Genomic DNA, 18,737 nt, shown 5'->3' with positions numbered 1-18,737 from the left:
CTCAGAGGGGAGGGTGTGCTGTGCCTGTGCATTTCAAAGTAAAAATCAAGCATTAAACTGGTGAGAATAATAGACCAAAAAAAAAAAAAAGTCATAGAAAAGCAATAATACAAGAACTGAGCACAGAAAGCATTTTCACAGGAACTGTCTGCTCTTTCCCTTTGGGTCAGTGTATTTGCCCAGCACATAAATAACATTGCTCACACAGCTCACAAGGAAATCTGACCAGCAGCACAGGCTGCCTGGGTGGGGAGATATTTTTGTCTTAAGGCCCAAAAGAGGAACAAGCAATATTGAGCAGAGAGCATAGGTGAAATGCAAGCCGAAGGAAGCCAGCTCCAGGGCAGCGTGGTGATGAAGATGGGCAGGTTGCACTGTGGGTGAGCAGCCTGGAGAGGTGGAAAAGTGGGAGGTGGGAACAAGAGCCAGAGGTGGGAGAGTGAAAGAAGAGATGAGCCTGTGTTGATCCCATGAGGTGGGGAAGAGAAGGAGGAAGGCTGAGCTGAGTTGTGGGCAGAGGCTGCTCAGCCCAGAGTTCTAAATGTCAGGATAAGGAGCTTGATAAAATGTAGAAGGGAAAGGGAATGGGATGGCAGTGGAGGGAAGGGGCAGCCGCGCAGCTGGGTAGGGCACTGACACTGCTGGGTGTTGAGGGGACCTGCTGTGCTCAGCACAGAGTGAGTGCAGAACAAGAGGGGAGGAGAGGCAGCAGTGCCAGAGTCCCAGGGTGGCGGAAGGTGACCTAACATCCCTGAGAGGCACTGGGTGCTGTGACGGTGGGAACAAACAGCCCTTTCAGGGACTTCAGCAGCAAACAGGAAGGAGGAGATAAAGCTGCAGCCAGAGAAGCCACTTGGTTTCGAGGGAGATTTCCTCCGTCTTAGAAAGACCAAGGCATGCTTGCAGCTAAATGGCTAGACCTGAGGGAAATGCAGCCTATGGATGGAGAGGAGAGCCCCACTGACCCCTTGCGGGTAGGCCCACACTGGGAAGCAACACAGTAGAGTGATCTGGGTGCAGCTCCCCCCTCTAATGACAGCTTCATTCCATCTGCCATGCTGGCATCTTCTCAGTGCTCAGGTCCTACTGCCACAAGCTTCCCTGATCTTTTTCCCCAAGGAAGAGGACCCCCCTCAGCATTTTGAGTTCAGCTTCATACATCCCAGCACCAGAGGAGAAGGTTTCCCTGTGATGGCCTCCTCTGGGGAGCTGCCATCCAGATGTGGTCACTCAGCCTTGCAAGAGAGCAGTGCCACTCACACCTTGGGCTGTCTCCCTCTGCATGGTCAACTCCTGTCCAGCCCCATCCCATCCCACTTCCTCTTATCCCATCCTCAGGAATGAAGCAGCAGCCATGGGAAGAGCTGGCTGTTCTGAGGAGGCAGCAATGCAAAGGAGTTGCAGGAAAACACAGACTGAAGATCAACCATGAACCCATCAACAGATTGGGGGTGCAAATACCTGGTCCCAGGGAGCACATCTCCATTGGGTCACATCTCTGACCCTCTCTGCTACTGCCTCTACATCAGTGCTATGCAAGGTGTGGTAAATTGTGCTACATGACCCAGGGAAGCCACCTGTTAATGGTTTTGAAGAAGAACTGTCACACATGGGCTTTCTTTGAGCTCTTGTCCAGATTTTTTCTCTGACACTGACAGTGATGGCTGCTGTCAGCATGTCTGTGCTGGGCAGCACTGGCAGGGGAGAAGGGGCTGTGGGTACCCTCCTTACTCTGAAAAGTATCCTGACCCGCTGGGCTAGGAGAAGTCCCCCTGCAGCCTTGTCTGCCATACTGCTCTCACCCCCACTGTCAGCCAGCAAAGATAATGGGGGGAAGTGTTGGTTTTCCAGCATGGATTATTTTCCTAAGGATTCCTAGCCCTTATGAGTCACTGGAGGTTTTTCTGCTGACTGTAAGGAATGAAATCCTAGCACTGAGACATTCAAAAAATGTGTGCAGTGGTCAGGAATGCTGCTTTATCAGGTTTTAGGATACCATTTGGTTATAAGATAACTTTGATTAAAGTGGAAATACAGCTCAATACAATTTAAAGGCTACATGTTCACATGAAACAAGTGGGAACAGTTCTCTCTGTCTGAAAGGTTTGTAGTACTGCAAAACGAAGTGCTAACCTGGCGTATGTTTAGCCCACTATGGGCTTAATTGAATCCTTTTGTCCATGAAAAGCATTTAAAGTTGGGCTTCAGTGCTAGATGGCCATGATCCCACCATGAGGTTTTGTACATGATGGTGCTTTGCCTTTCCTGGAGCTGACCACATGGGGTAATGTCAGTCACTGCACAAGATTTCAGAGTGCAGAGTCCCTGCCTCCCAGCTTTTCCACATGCCAAGCACTTCCATCCCACACCATCAGAGTAGCAGATCAACATATTCTCAAACAAATAGACAGCAAGTAAAAGCAAAGTTCAGGGTTTTATAAACCAACAGTTTGTGTGAAGCTGAAGGAATTCTCTGGGTGGTTACGGCATAACTTTAAAATAGCCAGTCTGGAGGGAAGGGCTGCATTTACCTAGAAACATCCATTTTCCTGCAAAGAGAGTGCTTTTTCTGGGCTTTCTTGGAAAGAGCCTTCCAAATGGGACCATCCCAACCATCAAATGGGAAGGATTTTTCAAACCACACTAACACATGGTGAGATAGACACTAAGTGCTGGTTTAGACCTTCTGGAGAAAGTCAGGACCCTGTTTAAATTCCATTGATGTCACTCCAGTCACTTGTGATTGTACTGAACAGCAAAGGGAAGAAAGATAAAGAGAAAACAATTTTAAGCTTTTAAAAAACACCACGTTCTTCAAGAAAGTGGCATTTGCTTTAGAGTGACTTTAAAGGGAAAGAAAGTGTGAAAGAACAAAAGTTTCTTCACTGTTCCCAAATTATGGGCTGGACACAGGGACAACTGAGATGTGATTCAGTACTTGTTAGACACTGAGACTGACTGAGAGTCGCCTTTAGTACTGCTGATATGGGAAAAAAAGATGGTCAGATACCAGTGGGGAGCGTGGGGTGGGAAATGCCCCAGGTCCTCCTGCACCTCGGGAGAGCAGAGTAAACAGGATGGAAGTCATAGCAAAGAAAAGGGCTGGTGAGAAAGGCCGTAAGGGTTCCTGTTCAGAAGGAAAAGAAACAGCGGTCACAAGCTCAGATACACCACAACTGCTTTCTGCAATGCATAAATGTCACACTGAGTTTAAAATATTTGATCAGCCTCGTTCAGTCAGCCTGGCTCTGCAATAAATGCTCTGCACTACTTTTAATGTGTTTCCCTCAAACAATAGGAAAGCTAAGGCCCAGCTAGAATTAAACTCGGCTGGGGATGTTAAGGATAACAGGAAGGGATTCTACAGGTACATAGCAAATAAAAAACAGACAAGGGAAAATGTAGACCCCCTCAGGAAGCTCTCGGGAGAACTGGCTACACAGGATTTGGAGAAGGCTGAGGTTCTGAATGACTTCTTTGCCTCAGTCTTCACTGGCAAAGGCTCTGACCAAACCACCCAAGTCTTGGAAGGCAGATGCAGGGACTGTGAGAATGAAGACCTTGGGCCCACTCTAGGAGAGGATCTGATTCGAGACCATCTTAAGAACCTGAATGTGCACAAGTCCATGGGTCCTGATGAGATCCATCCGCGGGTCCTGAAGGAGCTGGCGAATGAAGTTGCGAAGCCACTGGCCATCATATTTGAGAAATCATGGCAGTCAGGTGAAGTTCCTGATGACTGGAAAAAGGGAAATATAACCCCCATTTTTCAAGAAGGGGAAAATGGATGACCCGGGGAATTACAGCCCAGTCAGTCTCACCTCTGTGCCTGGCAAAATCTTGGAGCAGATTCTCCTGGAAGGGATGATAAGGCACATGAAAAACAACAAGGTGCTTGGTGACAGCCAGCATGGCTTCACTAAGGGGAAATCCTGCCTGACCAATTTGGTGGCCTTCTATGATGGGGCTACAGAACTGATGGACAGGGGTAGAGCAGCTGATGTCATCTACCTGGATTTGTGCAAAGCGTTCGACACTGTCCCGCACTACATCCTTGTCTCTAAACTGGAGAGACATCAATTTGATGGATGGACCACTCGGTGGATAAAGAACTGGCTGGATGGCCGCACACAAAGAGTTGTGGTCAATGGCTCAATGTCCGTCTGGAGACCAGTAACGAGTGGTGTCCCTCAGGGATCGGTGTTGGGACCGCTCTTGTTCAACATCTTCATCGCTGACATGGACAGTGGGATTGAGTGCGCCCTCAGCAAGTTTGCCGATGACACCAAGCTGTGTGGTTCGGTTGATAACGCTGGAGGGAAGGAATGCCATCCAGAGGGACTTTGACACGCTTGTGAGGTGGGCTGATGCCAACCTCATGAAGTTTAACCATGCCAAGTGCAAGGTCCTACACCTGGGTGGGAGCAATCCCAGGCACAGCTACAGGTTGGGCAAAGAAGAGATTCAGAGCAGCCCTGCGGAGAAGGACTTGGGGGTGTTGGTTGATGAGAAAACGAACATGAGACAGCTTCAGTGTGTGCTCGCAGCCCAGAAAGCCAACTGTATCCTGGGCTGCATTAAAAGGAGCATGACCAGCAGGTCAAAGGAGGTGATCCTGCCCCTCTACTCTGCTCTTGTGAGACCTCACCTGGAGTATTGTGTGCAGTTCTGGTGTCCTCAACATAAAAAGGACATGGAACTGTTGGAACAAGTCCAGAGGAGGGCCACAAGGATGATCAGGGGACTGGAGCACCTCCTGTATGAAGACAGGCTGAGGAAGTTGGGGCTGTTCAGCCTGGAGAAGAGAAGGCTGCGTGGAGACCTCATAGCAGCCTTCCAGTATCTGAAGGGGGCTACAAGGATGCTGGGGAGGGACTCTTCATTAGAGACTGTAGTGATAGGACAAGGGGTAACGGGTTAAAACTTAAACAGGGGAAGTTTAGATTGGATATAAGGAGGAAATTCTTTACTGTAAGGGTGGTGAGGCACTGGAATAGGTTGCCCAGGGAGGCTGTGAATGCTCCATCCCTGACAGTGTTCAAGACCAGGTTGGACGAGGCCTTGGGTGATACGGTTTAGTGTGAGGTGTCCCTGCCCATGGCAGGGGGTTGGAACTTGATGATCTTAAGGTCCTTTCCAACCCTAACTATTCTATGATTCTATGATTCTATGATCATCCAGCAACAAGCACAAAAAGCTCCACAGTTGCAGTTTGAGATTTATTTTAACTTTTCAGGAAAGCAAAATCTCAGAATCAAAACAAAAAGAGTGAAGGAACTGTGGGAAACCTGTTCCTAGATAAATGTGAAGTCAGATTATTTTGCTTTTTCCATCCTGGCAGGGCTGTTGGGATGCCACCCGGAGAGGACAGAGGATGTGTTGGTCTAATGACTAACAAGGCCAGAGGAGTCTGAGTCCAGACACTGCTAGTGTACAGAGACACGTCAGGCAAATCTCTAATTGCCTGTGACTTATTCCCATTTATACGAGGGGCAGAGGCTCAGTCCCGGGAATGCGGTGAGCATTTAATCAATTAGGGCTCAACTGCTGCTTTGAAATCCTGGCTTCTGAAACGTGGGGTAATTGTAGAAAGTCCTTTATTATTCCCATCAGCAGGGTCCGTGCCACAGTTTCACACATGAATAAGACCTTTCCCAAGCCTGGCTGGTCCTGCTCCCCATCTGGGTGACCTGCTGATGTGATGGTTCACAGCTAGAAGACATGGCTGTGCTGCCCATCACGAGCTGTAGTTTTCTTTGAGACCTTCCAGACAGAGCTGTGAGAGAGGGACCACAGGCAAGCTGAGGACAGACAACCACAAGACTGTGGTTGTTTTGCACTGATGAGAGAGGGCATTCAGTTTACAAGCACATGCCCCCGGGATGGCACTGAAAGGAAGCAGGGGGCATGGCTGTGTTCCTTGGAGGAAGGAAGGGACTTGCCATGGAGATGGAGATGGAGATGATGGAGATGAAGATGGAGACAGAGATGGAGCAGACTGTGGTGACTATGATCAATGGAAATGTCACTGGCCTTTAAAACCCCTCTGTGCTCCAGCCAGATGGCGAGCTGGCGGCAGCAGTGATCTCTATGCTGTCCTGTGCCTCTGGCAACACCCGTGTCCTGTGCTGCCCAGCGAGGAAGCAGCACCACCTGCAGGGACCCCAGCTGCTGTCCCAGGGTGCTGAGGAGTGAGCCCGTGCCCCCCAGGCAGTGCCTGTGACAGCAGACAGTGCAGCCAGCGCGCTGCCACAGGGCTGGAATGGGGCCGTCCATCAGCTTCATGAAGCCAAGTAAAATTTCTTAGGCGTCTCAGGTGAGAAGAAGGTGAACTATTATTACCGATAAGGCGTTTTCCATCCAAGTAGGACATTTTAAAATGCGCCATTCCCAAACAAGCATTTCTCAGAAGCCTGAGCAAAACCAGAACCCACTGGTTCGAGCTCCTCCCGCCTCCTCCGCCAGCCTCGCTTCCCCATTTGCCTTTTTTCAAGGAAGAAAGAAAAAATGTTGAAATGGGAAGCCTGCCGTCAGGACTGAGATTTCATGTTCCAGCAGCCTCAGTGGCCACACCAAACCCTGTGGGACCCTAGTGCCGAGGTTGTTACCCATGGGGGTGGTCATGCTGCACCGCAGCGCTGGTGGCTGCAGCCACTGCTGGGCTCTACTGGGACCCAGCGGCTCCTGGAGGTGGCACCAAGTGGAATAGCATCTCTACCTACTCACAAAGTGGCGGGAGCTGTGGGGATTGGGAGTGCTATGAAGGGCACCCTTCTCTTCCTCTAGGGGCTGTTCACCCTCAAGTGTGTTAGAAGGGAGCTGATGGCTTGAACCTTTTTCCCTGCTGTATTTGTGCTGTTTGCTGCTGCAGTCAATGCCCTTGGATATGGTTTCCCTTCTGTGGGACCGTTGCCCACCTTCAAAACTAGCACCCAAGTGCTCATTCTGCCCGGGGCAGCCTCAGTTTGGCAAGTGCCCAAGGAGGACGACCCTTCTACCGACTATGAAATGTCCTACGTGACATTTTGCCATGGCTCGCTGTGTCCAGATCACATGGCTGGGTCCATAGCTAGTGACTCAGCCTTGATGCAAAATCACTGCAGCCAAAGCTCTTGCTGTGCTCTGCATCAAAGCGAGGATGTCAAAATAGTGACAGAGCTCTCCAGACCTGATAGCATCCACGCTCCACCACGCATGGCCAGGGTCAGCATAAATCAACCTTGCCCAGGAAACTGCTGATCCAGAAGAAAATTGTGCCTCCCAAGAGCAGAATAAAGCTGCTCTTCACAGGCGAGGTGAGGTGATGTGGCAGAGCTCAGGTGAAGCGAACACCCTGCTGCTGTCGGTGGTTTTATGGCAGTGATGACTCTTAGGCTGTGAGGCAGCACCAAAACTGCACGTGCCTTTGAAACACCATATGTGCCAGGGCTACCTTCTGCACCTTTGCTGGGCAAGATGCACAGACACAATGACTTCCCGTATTGCAGAGCTGCTTTCGTGCCAGTCCTTGCTCCTGCTGACGTCTGACGACAGGCTTGTCAGATAACCTCAGGGGTCAGCCTGCGGCCAGGGTAGAAAACACCGGCAGAGCGAGCGCTTGGTCGCTCCATTGCCTCAGCCCTTGGTGTGTGCGAGTGCGGGAGCGGGGAGAAGCCAGTTGAGAAATACGAGGTCTCACAGAGAACTACACTGACTCCCTGGGGAGCATGCAGCAGGGAAATGCCATCAATCCATGTTTTCTAGTGAATGGCACTGCCACATAGCTGCAAAAAGGAGAGTGGAACAGCGTAGAGGCTGTCTGATTACCTTCTCCCCATTTCTCCTCTCCCCTCACTCTCTCTAGTTCATCCCAGGAATGCTGGGATTCACTTATTTCTCCCTCTGACCAGGCTGTGACTGTCACTGTTTCTCATGGTGGAAGAGGTACATTTTAAGATGCCATTTACTCCCTGTTAGCTTTAGCAATTATTCCCCAAGGTACAGAGGAACTTTCCCTGGTAACACCCTTTTTTCCAGCGGCTGAGCCAGGACCCCTTTACAGCCATGATTACTGCCAGGATCCATCAGAGGGCATCCCCCTGCTGTGACCCGTTTGTGTCATTCCCTCAGCAGACATGTGCCTCAGTGGCCTGGGGTACCCAGGGGGTGGCTTTGCTGTGCTGCCCTGGGGAGAGACACAGCTCCTGTGTGAGGGTGGAGGTAGCTGGGTCGCCTGGAAAACAGCGGGGGGGTTGAACTTTGTCAAAGGGCTGACTTCTGAGAGCTCAGGCAATCCCTGCATGCTCCAAAGTGTTTCCAATGCTGTCTGTCAAGGCAGATGATGCAGCCCAAGCATATTTAATATGATCCAGAGGGCAAAGGGGAAAATAGTTCAGTGACAGGCAGCAGTTACTGCTATAAGTACCTCTGACAAAAATGTCCCTGTGTGACTGCAGGTCTTCATTTCTCAACCCTTCTTACAGCTCTGGGCAAGAAAATCATCCCACCTTTTCTGTTTCCTCCTGAAGGATTGCTGGCTGCCTCAGTGGAGAGAGGATTTGGGGGATTCTTCTTCTGGAAGAATAATTTTGCTTTTGGGGATATGCCACAAGCACAAACACACACATGCCATGCATATGTGAATAAGATAGTCGTGATTGCAGCTACCCTTTTGGCTGTAAGCTCACTTCTCCCACAGCGTGCTTTCTCCTACAGTTCACCCCACACCCTTTACCCTTCATCCTGGCTCCACAGGGCTTCCCTCACTCCTCTCTTAGCCTCAGACATGTAGGAGCTCCCCCACACCTCCTGTGTCCTCCATAGTCTGCACTGTGTACAGCATCCCACAGCTTGCCTCCTCACTTATGCACTCACTGATACTTATGCCTCACTTATACTGCTCACTGATGTTCACCAGGCCCCAGTGAGACTGAACTGAAATGCCTTTATAAGCCTTTAAGGGGTATCACTCTACAGCCTGCAGCAGAAATTGTCTGGGGGGCCAAGGAGACCAAGTCTTGACTTGTCACCCCCCGCCCCCATGTTGTCTGTTACCTACCCCCATATAGGTAGCAGACAACAGAGTTAAAAAACTGGTTATGAAAAGCCCACTCACAAACCCAAAGGCAACGAAGTACATTATTCTCCTTTAGGAAAGGTGCTCTCAGCCCACTAACCAGGGCGGAGGACAGTTACCACCCATGGTAAAAAGCATGGCTGCCACTCCATGCTGGAGGCATCCTCTCCCAGCCAGCACTGAAAGTCATGTCGTGCCCCCTCAGATAATGCACCTGGGACAGGCTGAGCTCTGCTGTGATCCTACCACGAGATAATGCTGGGAGGAGCTCACTGGGAAGAGGTCGTGTTTCCACAGTGCCCAAGTCAGCACTATAAAGCCACTCCTCAGGGAAGATTAATAATTTAGGGAAAAAGATAAAGTCTCTATTGTGTTCTGAGTAGAGTCTCATATTTACTTATCACAATAATGTCTGAGCCCCTTCCGGTAATGCACTCAGCTATCTGATGCACGTTTGGCATGTTTGTTCTCTTGCCCTCTCCCCAAAAAGAAAAGCATCAGCCTGCCCAATTGCTTGGAGAATGGCAGGCACTGGCTCAAGTGCTAGGGTCATGGTTTATCAGGTACAAGATAGTCCTATTATAGGTATTCAGAGTAGGATCTAACAACCCAAGGTAATCATGAACAGGAACCACCCATGGCCCTTAGAGAGCTTAGAAACACAAACCCTTGGAGAAGGATTGTCAATCGGTTTGGTAGCTCTCCCTGCAATCTGGCGTATTTGCTGAACCCACATAGATCACTGGGACTGATTTAGGCTCTTCAGCTTTCCACAGTGATTCCTGGAACTGTTCTACGGTAGCTTTTCCTGGACAAGCCTGTGTGCAGCACCCCTGTCCCAGAGAACGTATGACTAGTTCATTCATCTTGGTTGAAGTGCCCAGAAATAGAATATTGTGCTTTAAATTCACAGCTGGCACTAATACCAGATGAATTTTCTGTGTGGACAGGCAAAAACCAAGAGCACCCTGGAAATGTTCATAGTCAGCTCATAGTGTCACGAAGGGGTAATAAGACACACCTCAGTTCAGGAACAAGACCCGAGGTATGAACATAGGTACAGACAGAAGTTAAAAGCGAGACATGCTTTCCTTCCTGTTGGCTAAACCAAGGGGCTGCAACTCCTATGGGAAGTGCTTAATGAGAAAGGAAAGTGTGACTGATATCTGAGTCTGTATTGAGCATATTTCATGAAAGCAGCACACTGAGAGATCCCTTCTGAGAAGTCGTGAAGTAGGATGACCCAAAGCCGGCTGGTTTGCAGGAGTGCACGGTGCATAACACAGTTGCTCACTCTCCGTTAGCTGGATGGAGGGAACATCTTAGTCACAGTTAAGGGAACCATTCACAGGGAGCTGAAACCTTTACCTCCTGTTGCAACAGAGGAGCTGTTGTTTTTTTCTTGTCCACCACTTATGTCACCACTTGTGCATGGCAGACAACTCTCCCCCACTTCCCAGCAAGCTTTCCATGTCATTGAATCACACCACTGATGTCCCTGCGGGGAGGTGCCCAAAAATTGGTATCTCACAGGGCGCATTGCAAATACCTTGGCTGAACAGCCACTGCAGAGCGAGTGAGTACATATTCATGAGGAGCTGGTATCTGGTTAATGCTGCTTTTTTTTAACTGAAACTGCAGCTCTTCATGAGAATCAGTAAGGGTCCTCCAGGGGCTTGACTCACTGGCCATGAGGTAAATGCCTTTCATCAGAGGCCAGATGAAAAGTTCTCTAAGATCAAAGGAGACTCACACCGATCCCAGTGGGTTTTTATTTGGGGGTTAAGGGTCTGGGGTTAAAATGTTAGCTCTGTTCATGAGCTAAGGGTGGGTCAGTTCTGTCAAAGTCCTCCTGGCAGCAGAGCTCTTGTATCCAAGGGTTTGAAAATTAAAGACCTCTGAATAAAAGGATTTAAACCCACATTTCCCATCCCATGTGATACTGCATAGCACGCTGGGGTCAGAAGAGATGATCTCATTCCCTCCTGCTGAAGCTGTTCCGCTTGACATAGATAAATTAAGTATTGATGCAAGTATTGATTACTGTTGTGTTACATATTGGAAAACTTACCCTCATCCTTTAGTGGACGTTTTTCCATCTCGCTATAATTAGATGCCCAGGCGGATACTCTTCCCACTGAGGAAGCAAGGCTGTCTTGACTCAGGCTGCTGGGGTCAAGACTCAGGCTGCTGGGCAAGGCAGTAGCAGAAAGCACAATTGCGTTAGTATGCAGAGGGAGAACACTGCCCAGGACAAGAAGCACTGGCAGCGAGGTGCTGGGTTGTGTTTAGAGGCTGCATTTGAAGAGCACAGTGAGTGCAAGGGGGAGGAGATCCTCTGAGAGGGTTACTGTGCATGGGAGATCACTGGTTGGGACTGGGAAGATCACAAGTAGGATGTTTCTAAGGAAAAGGCTCCTCTGGCACTGTGACTCTGGGTGTGACTTTTCAACAGTGTTTATGAAGCCATTATATGAGGCCATATCTACAATGGGAGTATTTTACCAGCCTGGATTCAACAATACTGGCAAGGTACATGGTTTGTTCTGCACTTCGGGTCAACATAGTACAGCCACATACATCTCTCTGGGCAAAGCGGAGCAAACTGTTCCAGTGAGTTGGTCACTGTGCTTTTGCTTAGGGAGTTTGCAGCTGTCTTGGTGAAGATTGCACCTCTTTATACCCTAGCTTTACCCAGCAGGTCTGTAGGATAGACATGGTCTTTACGAATCACATCCTCTACCTGCGTGCCTTTTGAAAACACCTTAATGCTTCTACATTTTGGAAGCCCTTCATGTGGAGAATGCATACAAAGTGGAGTTAAAGAGTCCTACAAATACTAAAGCCCCCAAAACAGAGGAGGGCAAAACAGTTCCTCCCGCTATGTGGTTTGATCTATGTCCTTTTCAGATTTTGCTCTGAATCACAAGGTTAATATAGGTCTCATAGCACAGAGACGTTTTCAGTAGAAACTGAGTATTTTCAGTTAAAGTGATGTACAAACACAGAAGCTTCATATCTATGAGGCAAAATTAAAAGGAAATGTGGTTTTGGTCAAAATACCTGATTTTGATAGATTTTTCAATGCAATTAAGGTACACCTACATGGGAGGTGAATCTGCCTGGACCACTTTCAAAGCCTAGCAGCCATCTGCCCTGTGGTTCTGACCTGGTGTCATTGATAATCTCTGGGCTGTTTGATATGGGTCACGGGGCTGTGTGCCAATGCCGTTCACTGGCATGGGGTGCATTCACTTCAGAAATAGGAAGTAAACAATAGGTCAGATAAGAACTGTCACATGTTATTCACAAACAGAGAAAAGAAAACTTAAATAAGCCTCTTTTTTTGTAACATAATGTAAGCTAAAGCTCTGCTTTCTGCCAATAAAGCATCCTTGAGTGTTTACTGGCTGTGAGGGAGACAGATGAAACATTTTGCAGTTTACCAGCCTGTCTGTAGGGTTAATATTTGCACATGGTGGAGCTTTTTTCTTTTTTTTTCCCTTTCCCGAAATCAACTGAGAAGTGCATGATTTCTCATTGCAAACATCACCGTCTTCTGCAATCCTGCCAGAATCAATAGATTCCAGCAATGTTGCTGATGGGGAGATGTGTTAGTGAAACAAACTCACTGCAGTCTGTTTTCAATGCTTTTGGCGTGTATGCTCTCATTGGAGAAGAGTGCAGGGAGGGATATGAAACAAAACCACAAAACTCATTTTATGTGACACCTTATCCCACCCAGAAGCAAAGAAGCACTTAAATCCTCCCAGTCGCTCTCTGAATGGTGCTACTGTCAACAGCTGAAAGCAACATTGCCTAAAGTGGCATTTATCTTTGGGGCTATCTATCAGATTCCTTTCTAATTTTGTTACATGCATACTTCTTGCTGTTTACGCCGTACATGGTTAAAGGGAATCTTTGTTAACTCTCCACAGGTTATGACAAGGTCAGGACTGAGCACCGTACATCCTTTCGCTTCCTAAATATCAGGCCTTTAATCCCAAAGGCACCGTCATGGAGGTGGAAATGCACTACAAGAATACCTTCTCTCCAGTCTGCCCGTAAGGTTACCTCTGCAGACAAAACCTGGCAGACACAAGGGAAGCCTTCTCTGGAAGACTGCCCTGAGGTCTGCAGCATAAGGATGAGTTTATGTGGGATTTCAGGCAGAAATGAGCCACTTTCTTCCTGCTATAGGTTTATGTTTAAAGAGCATCAAGAAGGGATTTATCCTTGTGCTGACCTATCCTGGATTTCTGAGACAGACAAAGCACTGGAGTGACCTGGATGGTTATCCTACCTCTGGCCAGGGCTGCACAAGGTGTCCTTGTCAACTCACAGCCCTGCTCCATTTCCCCAGGATGTACAGGGTTGTCTCTTTTGCTGGCCATTTTGAGAATGACCACACAGTACTTACACATAATTAATTTGCAGCCCGTTAAAACTAGAAGGCAAATCCTGCTGCCATTGGTTTGTCAGTGGACAAGTTTTGGCCTACCTATGGTGGCAGAGAGACGTGTTATCATTTAGGTGTTCGATAGTTTCTTGTCTCTAGCCCAACAGACAAAAATTAGGACCTTGATGAACAACATCAACCATTCCTAGTGCATTACAGGAATGTATTGGTGTGCCAAGGAGGCTGTGCCTCCCTTCCCTCCAGTGCCCCTAGGAGGAAAGCCCAAGTGCTATGCGGCGTCACAGCAGTAGCAGTAAGTTGCTTTAGAAGACAAGCCATCGTCTGCCACTGCTGTTTGAGAGGGATAGTCTCAGTATGCAGACCCACAGCTAGCCTGGGAAAGCACTTGGCAAAGATGGAGCAAGCCTACCCTTTATGCCAGCACACAGGGAGCCGAGTCTCTGTGGTCAGTTCATCCTCAGGAACTCCTTGTCCTCTGCCACTGAGAGGCAGAAAACTGAAGAACTGAGCAGGGAATCAGTTGCACAAAGAAAAGCCATTCAAAGTTGAATGCTGTCCCAGGCTTCTTAACCATCTGATACACAGATGCATGGAGAACCCCTTCTGTAAAGATACCTCCATGCGTGCCCCACTCACCATGCAAAACCTCAGGCTACAATGAACTGTCAGAATAGGAGAACTGAGTCTAGATTTGGGGGCAAAAGTTTACTTATGATCCCCCATCTGAGGAGGCAGATGAATAACCCATGTTGACAAAAGATCTGCAGAAACAAATTAAGAGAAAAGGAAAACACCGTGGATGGTTGAAAGCCTGCATGTTCCTCAGCTATCCAAACTTCTCCATCTCCCTGAGGGACCATGAGAGCTTGATTGATTCCTCTGGCTGCAGGAGAGGAGGTGAGGGGGGAACAGCTTTAATACCTCTGACTCCAATAGGTGAGCAGTCATGGTTTGCATCTCATGAATTTCAGTAGGAGTCTGACAGAAACAGAAAGCTCTCTAGCTGTTTATGGTGCACAAACAGCTGCTCAAGAGGAGAAACATCTCTGCAACATATGAGTCTGTCATAAATGTCATCCCTAGATTTTCAGGAATTTCTGGTGGTATCCCTATAGAAATCCCTTCTATACCACAGCTGTCTGAGCCAGGCTGAGAGCAAACATACACCCTCTATCTCAGATGCCTGTAAATCTGATAGAGAAGGCAAAATTAACACCACGCTGACTGAATTAACTTCAGTGAAGTTACTTCTTTTGATATATGCCTGTGTGCCCAGGAGAAGAATCAAGATCTCTAAGCTCTATTTCACCATGTCTTGGTTTTGTAGCACTAAAGAAGATCAATGAATATGCACTAAACAAGGAACAAATGTATGTGAACAACTTCATGGATAAATGGTTAAATTCTTGTCTGTTTTACAGTGCTGTAAGTCTTATAGACAGCATGACCACTGGTGGCACCTCTCCAGCAGAGATTTGCTGGTCTGACAAATTTCATACTTACACCAAGGTAAGCTGGAGCAAAATATGGACAGCACAATCAAGCAAATGGCAAATGAGCTGAGACATCCCTGTTCCATAGCCACTTGCAAAGGATAACATTGCCAGCAATTCCATTTATTCACTCCTGTGCAGTAGGCACCAAAATCTTGTATGAGCCATTAAAATCTGTCAAGGGGCATTTAATGGGCACCAACAAAATGAGATGACTGCATTTAACAATTAGGAGAACTATTAATCCACATATGTCATGGGGAGGAATAGCAGCCTTTCTCCTACGTGAGCAGTCTCACAGAGTTTTTCTCAGCCCTTTGAAATGTTTATGTGCACACTGATGTGCCTATGTGGGTGTGTAATCGTGCCTCTGTGCAGAGTGGGACATACAGTGAGACACGTCTTCATTGAAGACAGGGTCACTTATAAAGGGATTGAGTTTTCTTTCTAATCTTTCACTGACCACAGCAAACATTTCAGGGCTGTGAGAACTTCCTTTGCTACTCGTGTGCCTGGTAAGGACAGTTCTGAATAGCAACCACAAGGGAGAATCGCTGTCACCAACAGGCTTGCCCCACCAGTGCTCCGTTCTCCTGCATAGTCTCTGCTATAGCACTTGTTGGCAACTGGCTTTTGCTACTTCATCCCCCAGGAAAGCCAGGCAACATTTTACTGCAGAGCCCTAAGTGTGCCCGTGGGCAGCTGATGGGGACTTCTTTCTGATGGGAACTGGGAGTAGGATGGGTGAAAAAGCTGCACAGCCACGTGCTCAGGGCTTGCAGGAACGACAGTGGTGGGAATCAATAAACAGAACAGGAGGATGAATGCACATGTCCACGCTCCCTGGAAATCCCCAGGCTGCCAGTACAGCCTGCTTCGGGAAGAGTTAAAAGCAGAGCTCTGGAAAGTTTGGCCAGATGACTTCCTGATGGAGTTTATACAAGTATAGTGTGCACAAGGATGTATGTGCCTACGTGCCACTTCTCCCGGAGCAGCCTGAGCTGAGTAGAGGGATGAAAAAAAAAACCAAAACACATCACAGATGGGTTCAGGGTGGAAACAAGCCCCTGTGCAGGGTCATCACACCCCTGTCACTGCAAACCTGCCGGACAAATCTGTGTGATGCCTCCTCTGCTATGTAGCCCCCTTGCCGCAGAGCAAGAGTGCAGAGGGCAGAGACAGGGGTGAGACAGGGCAAAAGGGAGGCAGAAGAGAACATGAGAACAAGGAATTTGCAGTATCCCAAACCAGCTGGCGATTGCTCAGCTCTCAGGACATCATCAGTATTCAGGGAGATAATGCACTCACTGGGATGGCCGGACAATACAGAGATGATGCAGAGGTGATGCCAGGGTGATGCCAGGGAGACTGCAGGTAGATTCCAGGTTGATGTTGGTGTGATGCCTGCAGGTACAGTCAGGAAGTATGATGGTATGCAGGTACATACACACAAGCTGGTGTCATAAGACCTAGCCTGGATAAAAATGTCAGTCAAACACTAGCAAAAGGTTGTTAGCATGGATTGTGCAAACCTGTGCAGGACTTTGGTACCTAAACTATCCCCTCTTCCCACTAGCTGTGCATGTGCTGTCTAGATGGCAAGTCCTCGGGGTTACCTTAATGTGCTCATTTGCATGTCTGACTATGGAGTTGTGATAGCCAGAGCTGCTAACCACAAGGAAAATGAGCTTGCATAGGCACAGGAACCTAGTTCTCACTACCACGATTTCTTCCAGGGAAGGACTTGCAAAGATGGCTAATGATGTCTTTAGCTTTCCTATAGCTGGCTATCCTGTACCCCTTTCAGCCTGGGCTGTTCCCTGGGAATTAGTTGTTGCACCCAAGTGGACAGTAGTTCATGCAGTGATTTACAGAATCACACAGAATCACAGAATCCTAAGGGTTGGAAGGGACCTCAAAAGCTCATCTAGTCCAACCCTCCTGCAAGAGCAGGGTAACCTAGAGTACATCACACAGGAACTTGTCCAGGTGGGCCTTGAATATCTCCAACGTAGGAGACTCCACAACCCCCCTGGGCAACCAGTGCTCTGTCACTCTCACAGTAAAGAAATTTTTCCTGATGTTCACATGGAACCTCCTATGCTCCAGTTTACACCCATTGCCCCTTGTCCTATCACTGGACATCACTGACAAAAACCTAGCTCCATCATCCTGACACTCACCCTTTACATATTTGTAAACACTGATGAGGTCACCCCTCAGTCTCCTCTTCTCCAAGCTAAAGAGACCCAGCTCCCTCAGCCTCTCCTCATAAGGGACATGTTCCACTCCCTTAATCATCTTTGTGGCTCTGCGCTGGACTCTTTCAAGCAATTTACAACAGACTTATCTTCTAACTCCTTACTCCAGCTTTGTTTTAGAGCTAAGACTTCAGTATTGTAGCTATATGGAAGTGGAGGCATCTCCTAAGAATTCTTTGGCGTGTGTAAGAGTAGAGGAATGCAGAACTGGCATGGGACCCAAAGCAACACCTGAGATTATCAGCCTCAACTGCCTTGAGACCGCGAGCCTTTACTACTATGCGTGGATCAGGGGCCCTTGCTGGCCTCTCAAAAGAGAGGAGCAGAGACAAGGAGGCAGGGAGAAATCAAGGAGTATGTAGAGTAGTGTAGACTGATAGACTGGCCTGCTCTAGACCAGTCAGTAAGGAGGCAAATTCCATATTACTCACATTTAGCAGTAGATCAACCTTACTCTCAATTACACCATTTCTCCAGAGTGCATTTGCCTCCTCCTCCTTCAAAGCAGGGTTAGAGGGCACCATCTATGAAAGGATTAAGCATCAGCCCCATTAGGGATGCTTAGTCAGTGAACCCGTGCTTCTCATTGCATGCTTTCAACCTGCTGTCATTTGATAATCTTGTGGAAGGGTTTACAAGTTTGTGCTGTCTCAGAAATCTCTGCCTGTTCATTGCAGCTGTACTCAGAGGGGATGCTCTGTGCGCAGTAAGTCTCTTAGTGAAACCATGACTAATTGCACCAAGAGGTCAAAAGGAAGGTCTTCTGAAGAGCTCTGTTGCAAACCCTGCCTGCATTCCCAGAGTCAAGCCAGGTTGCTTACAGATCCATCACCAGTAACTAAGAAGCTGCAGATAGAATTCACACAATGTGAAGCAAAAATAAAAATTAAAGAAAATTCTTTTCCCAGTAGTTGCGCCGACTTTGGAAAGTAAAAGTTGTAAATAGTAGAAACTTGCCATTTAAATAAAGTGAACATATTCACTGGTTTCTTTTCGATCAAAATACTAACACTGAATGCTATCATTTGAGCAACCAGATTCCAAAAGTAATGTTACTTTATTCAGCTGGATCTTATTTTATTTTTTTAAATTGAGCCCACAGCCTTATCTTTGACTGGAGCAACCACAAGTCTTAAATTCTGAAGTGTGATTCTCTAGAAGGCAGTTTTGACTTCTGACTTACTCCAACCCTTTCCTGGGTGTTCCCATCTTTACACTTCTATCAAAGATCTCTGCCATTTCCATCTCGTTTCTCTAATGCCCAAAGCAAAAGAAACTTGTTGTGTTACAGTCTGCAGTGCTAGTAGGAGAATTAGGAGGAAGATGTGTTACATTTTGCAGGGGTAGCAAGACACCTGCTACAGATGAGAAGTCATGGAGTTGATTTTTGCATCAGATTGCATCAGATTCAGAGCTGATTTTCTGCCTTTTGTCACCCTCCCCACAGATTAGCACAGGATCAAGCCAAGATAATTATGGTTATGATGAAATGCGATAGCAGAAAAGAA

At 47.8% G+C, this 18,737-nt stretch overlaps 2 long non-coding RNA genes across 3 annotated transcripts in view; one reads left to right on the top strand and one right to left on the bottom strand.

The window, feature by feature from the left end:
- LOC133269331 (uncharacterized) overlaps window positions 1-18,737 on the bottom strand; it is a 68,376-nt gene that overhangs the window by 12,811 nt on the left and 36,828 nt on the right. Inside the window, exon 1 of one of the 2 annotated variants that reach the window (XR_009743416.1) lies at window positions 9,270-9,370. The exons of the other annotated variant lie outside the window; for it this stretch is intronic. This is a non-coding gene — a long non-coding RNA (uncharacterized LOC133269331). Of the gene's footprint in view, window positions 1-9,269; window positions 9,371-18,737 lie in introns of those variants that run through there. 2 annotated transcript variants of the gene reach the window in all.
- On the top strand, window positions 10,507-18,130 carry LOC133269817 (uncharacterized). The gene is made up of 3 exons (XR_009743565.1): window positions 10,507-10,635; window positions 14,897-14,984; window positions 17,907-18,130. It is a non-coding gene; the product is annotated as an uncharacterized LOC133269817 (long non-coding RNA).

The sequence above is a fragment of the Pezoporus flaviventris genome, unplaced genomic scaffold (assembly GCF_033815535.1).
Source record: "Pezoporus flaviventris isolate CSIRO_AGI_PZ_B2104156 unplaced genomic scaffold, CSIRO_AGI_Pfla_v1 ptg000015l, whole genome shotgun sequence".
NCBI lineage: Eukaryota > Metazoa > Chordata > Aves > Psittaciformes > Psittacidae > Pezoporus > Pezoporus flaviventris.
Note: the sequence above shows the minus strand (reverse complement) of the source record. Positions and strands in the feature narration are given on the sequence as shown.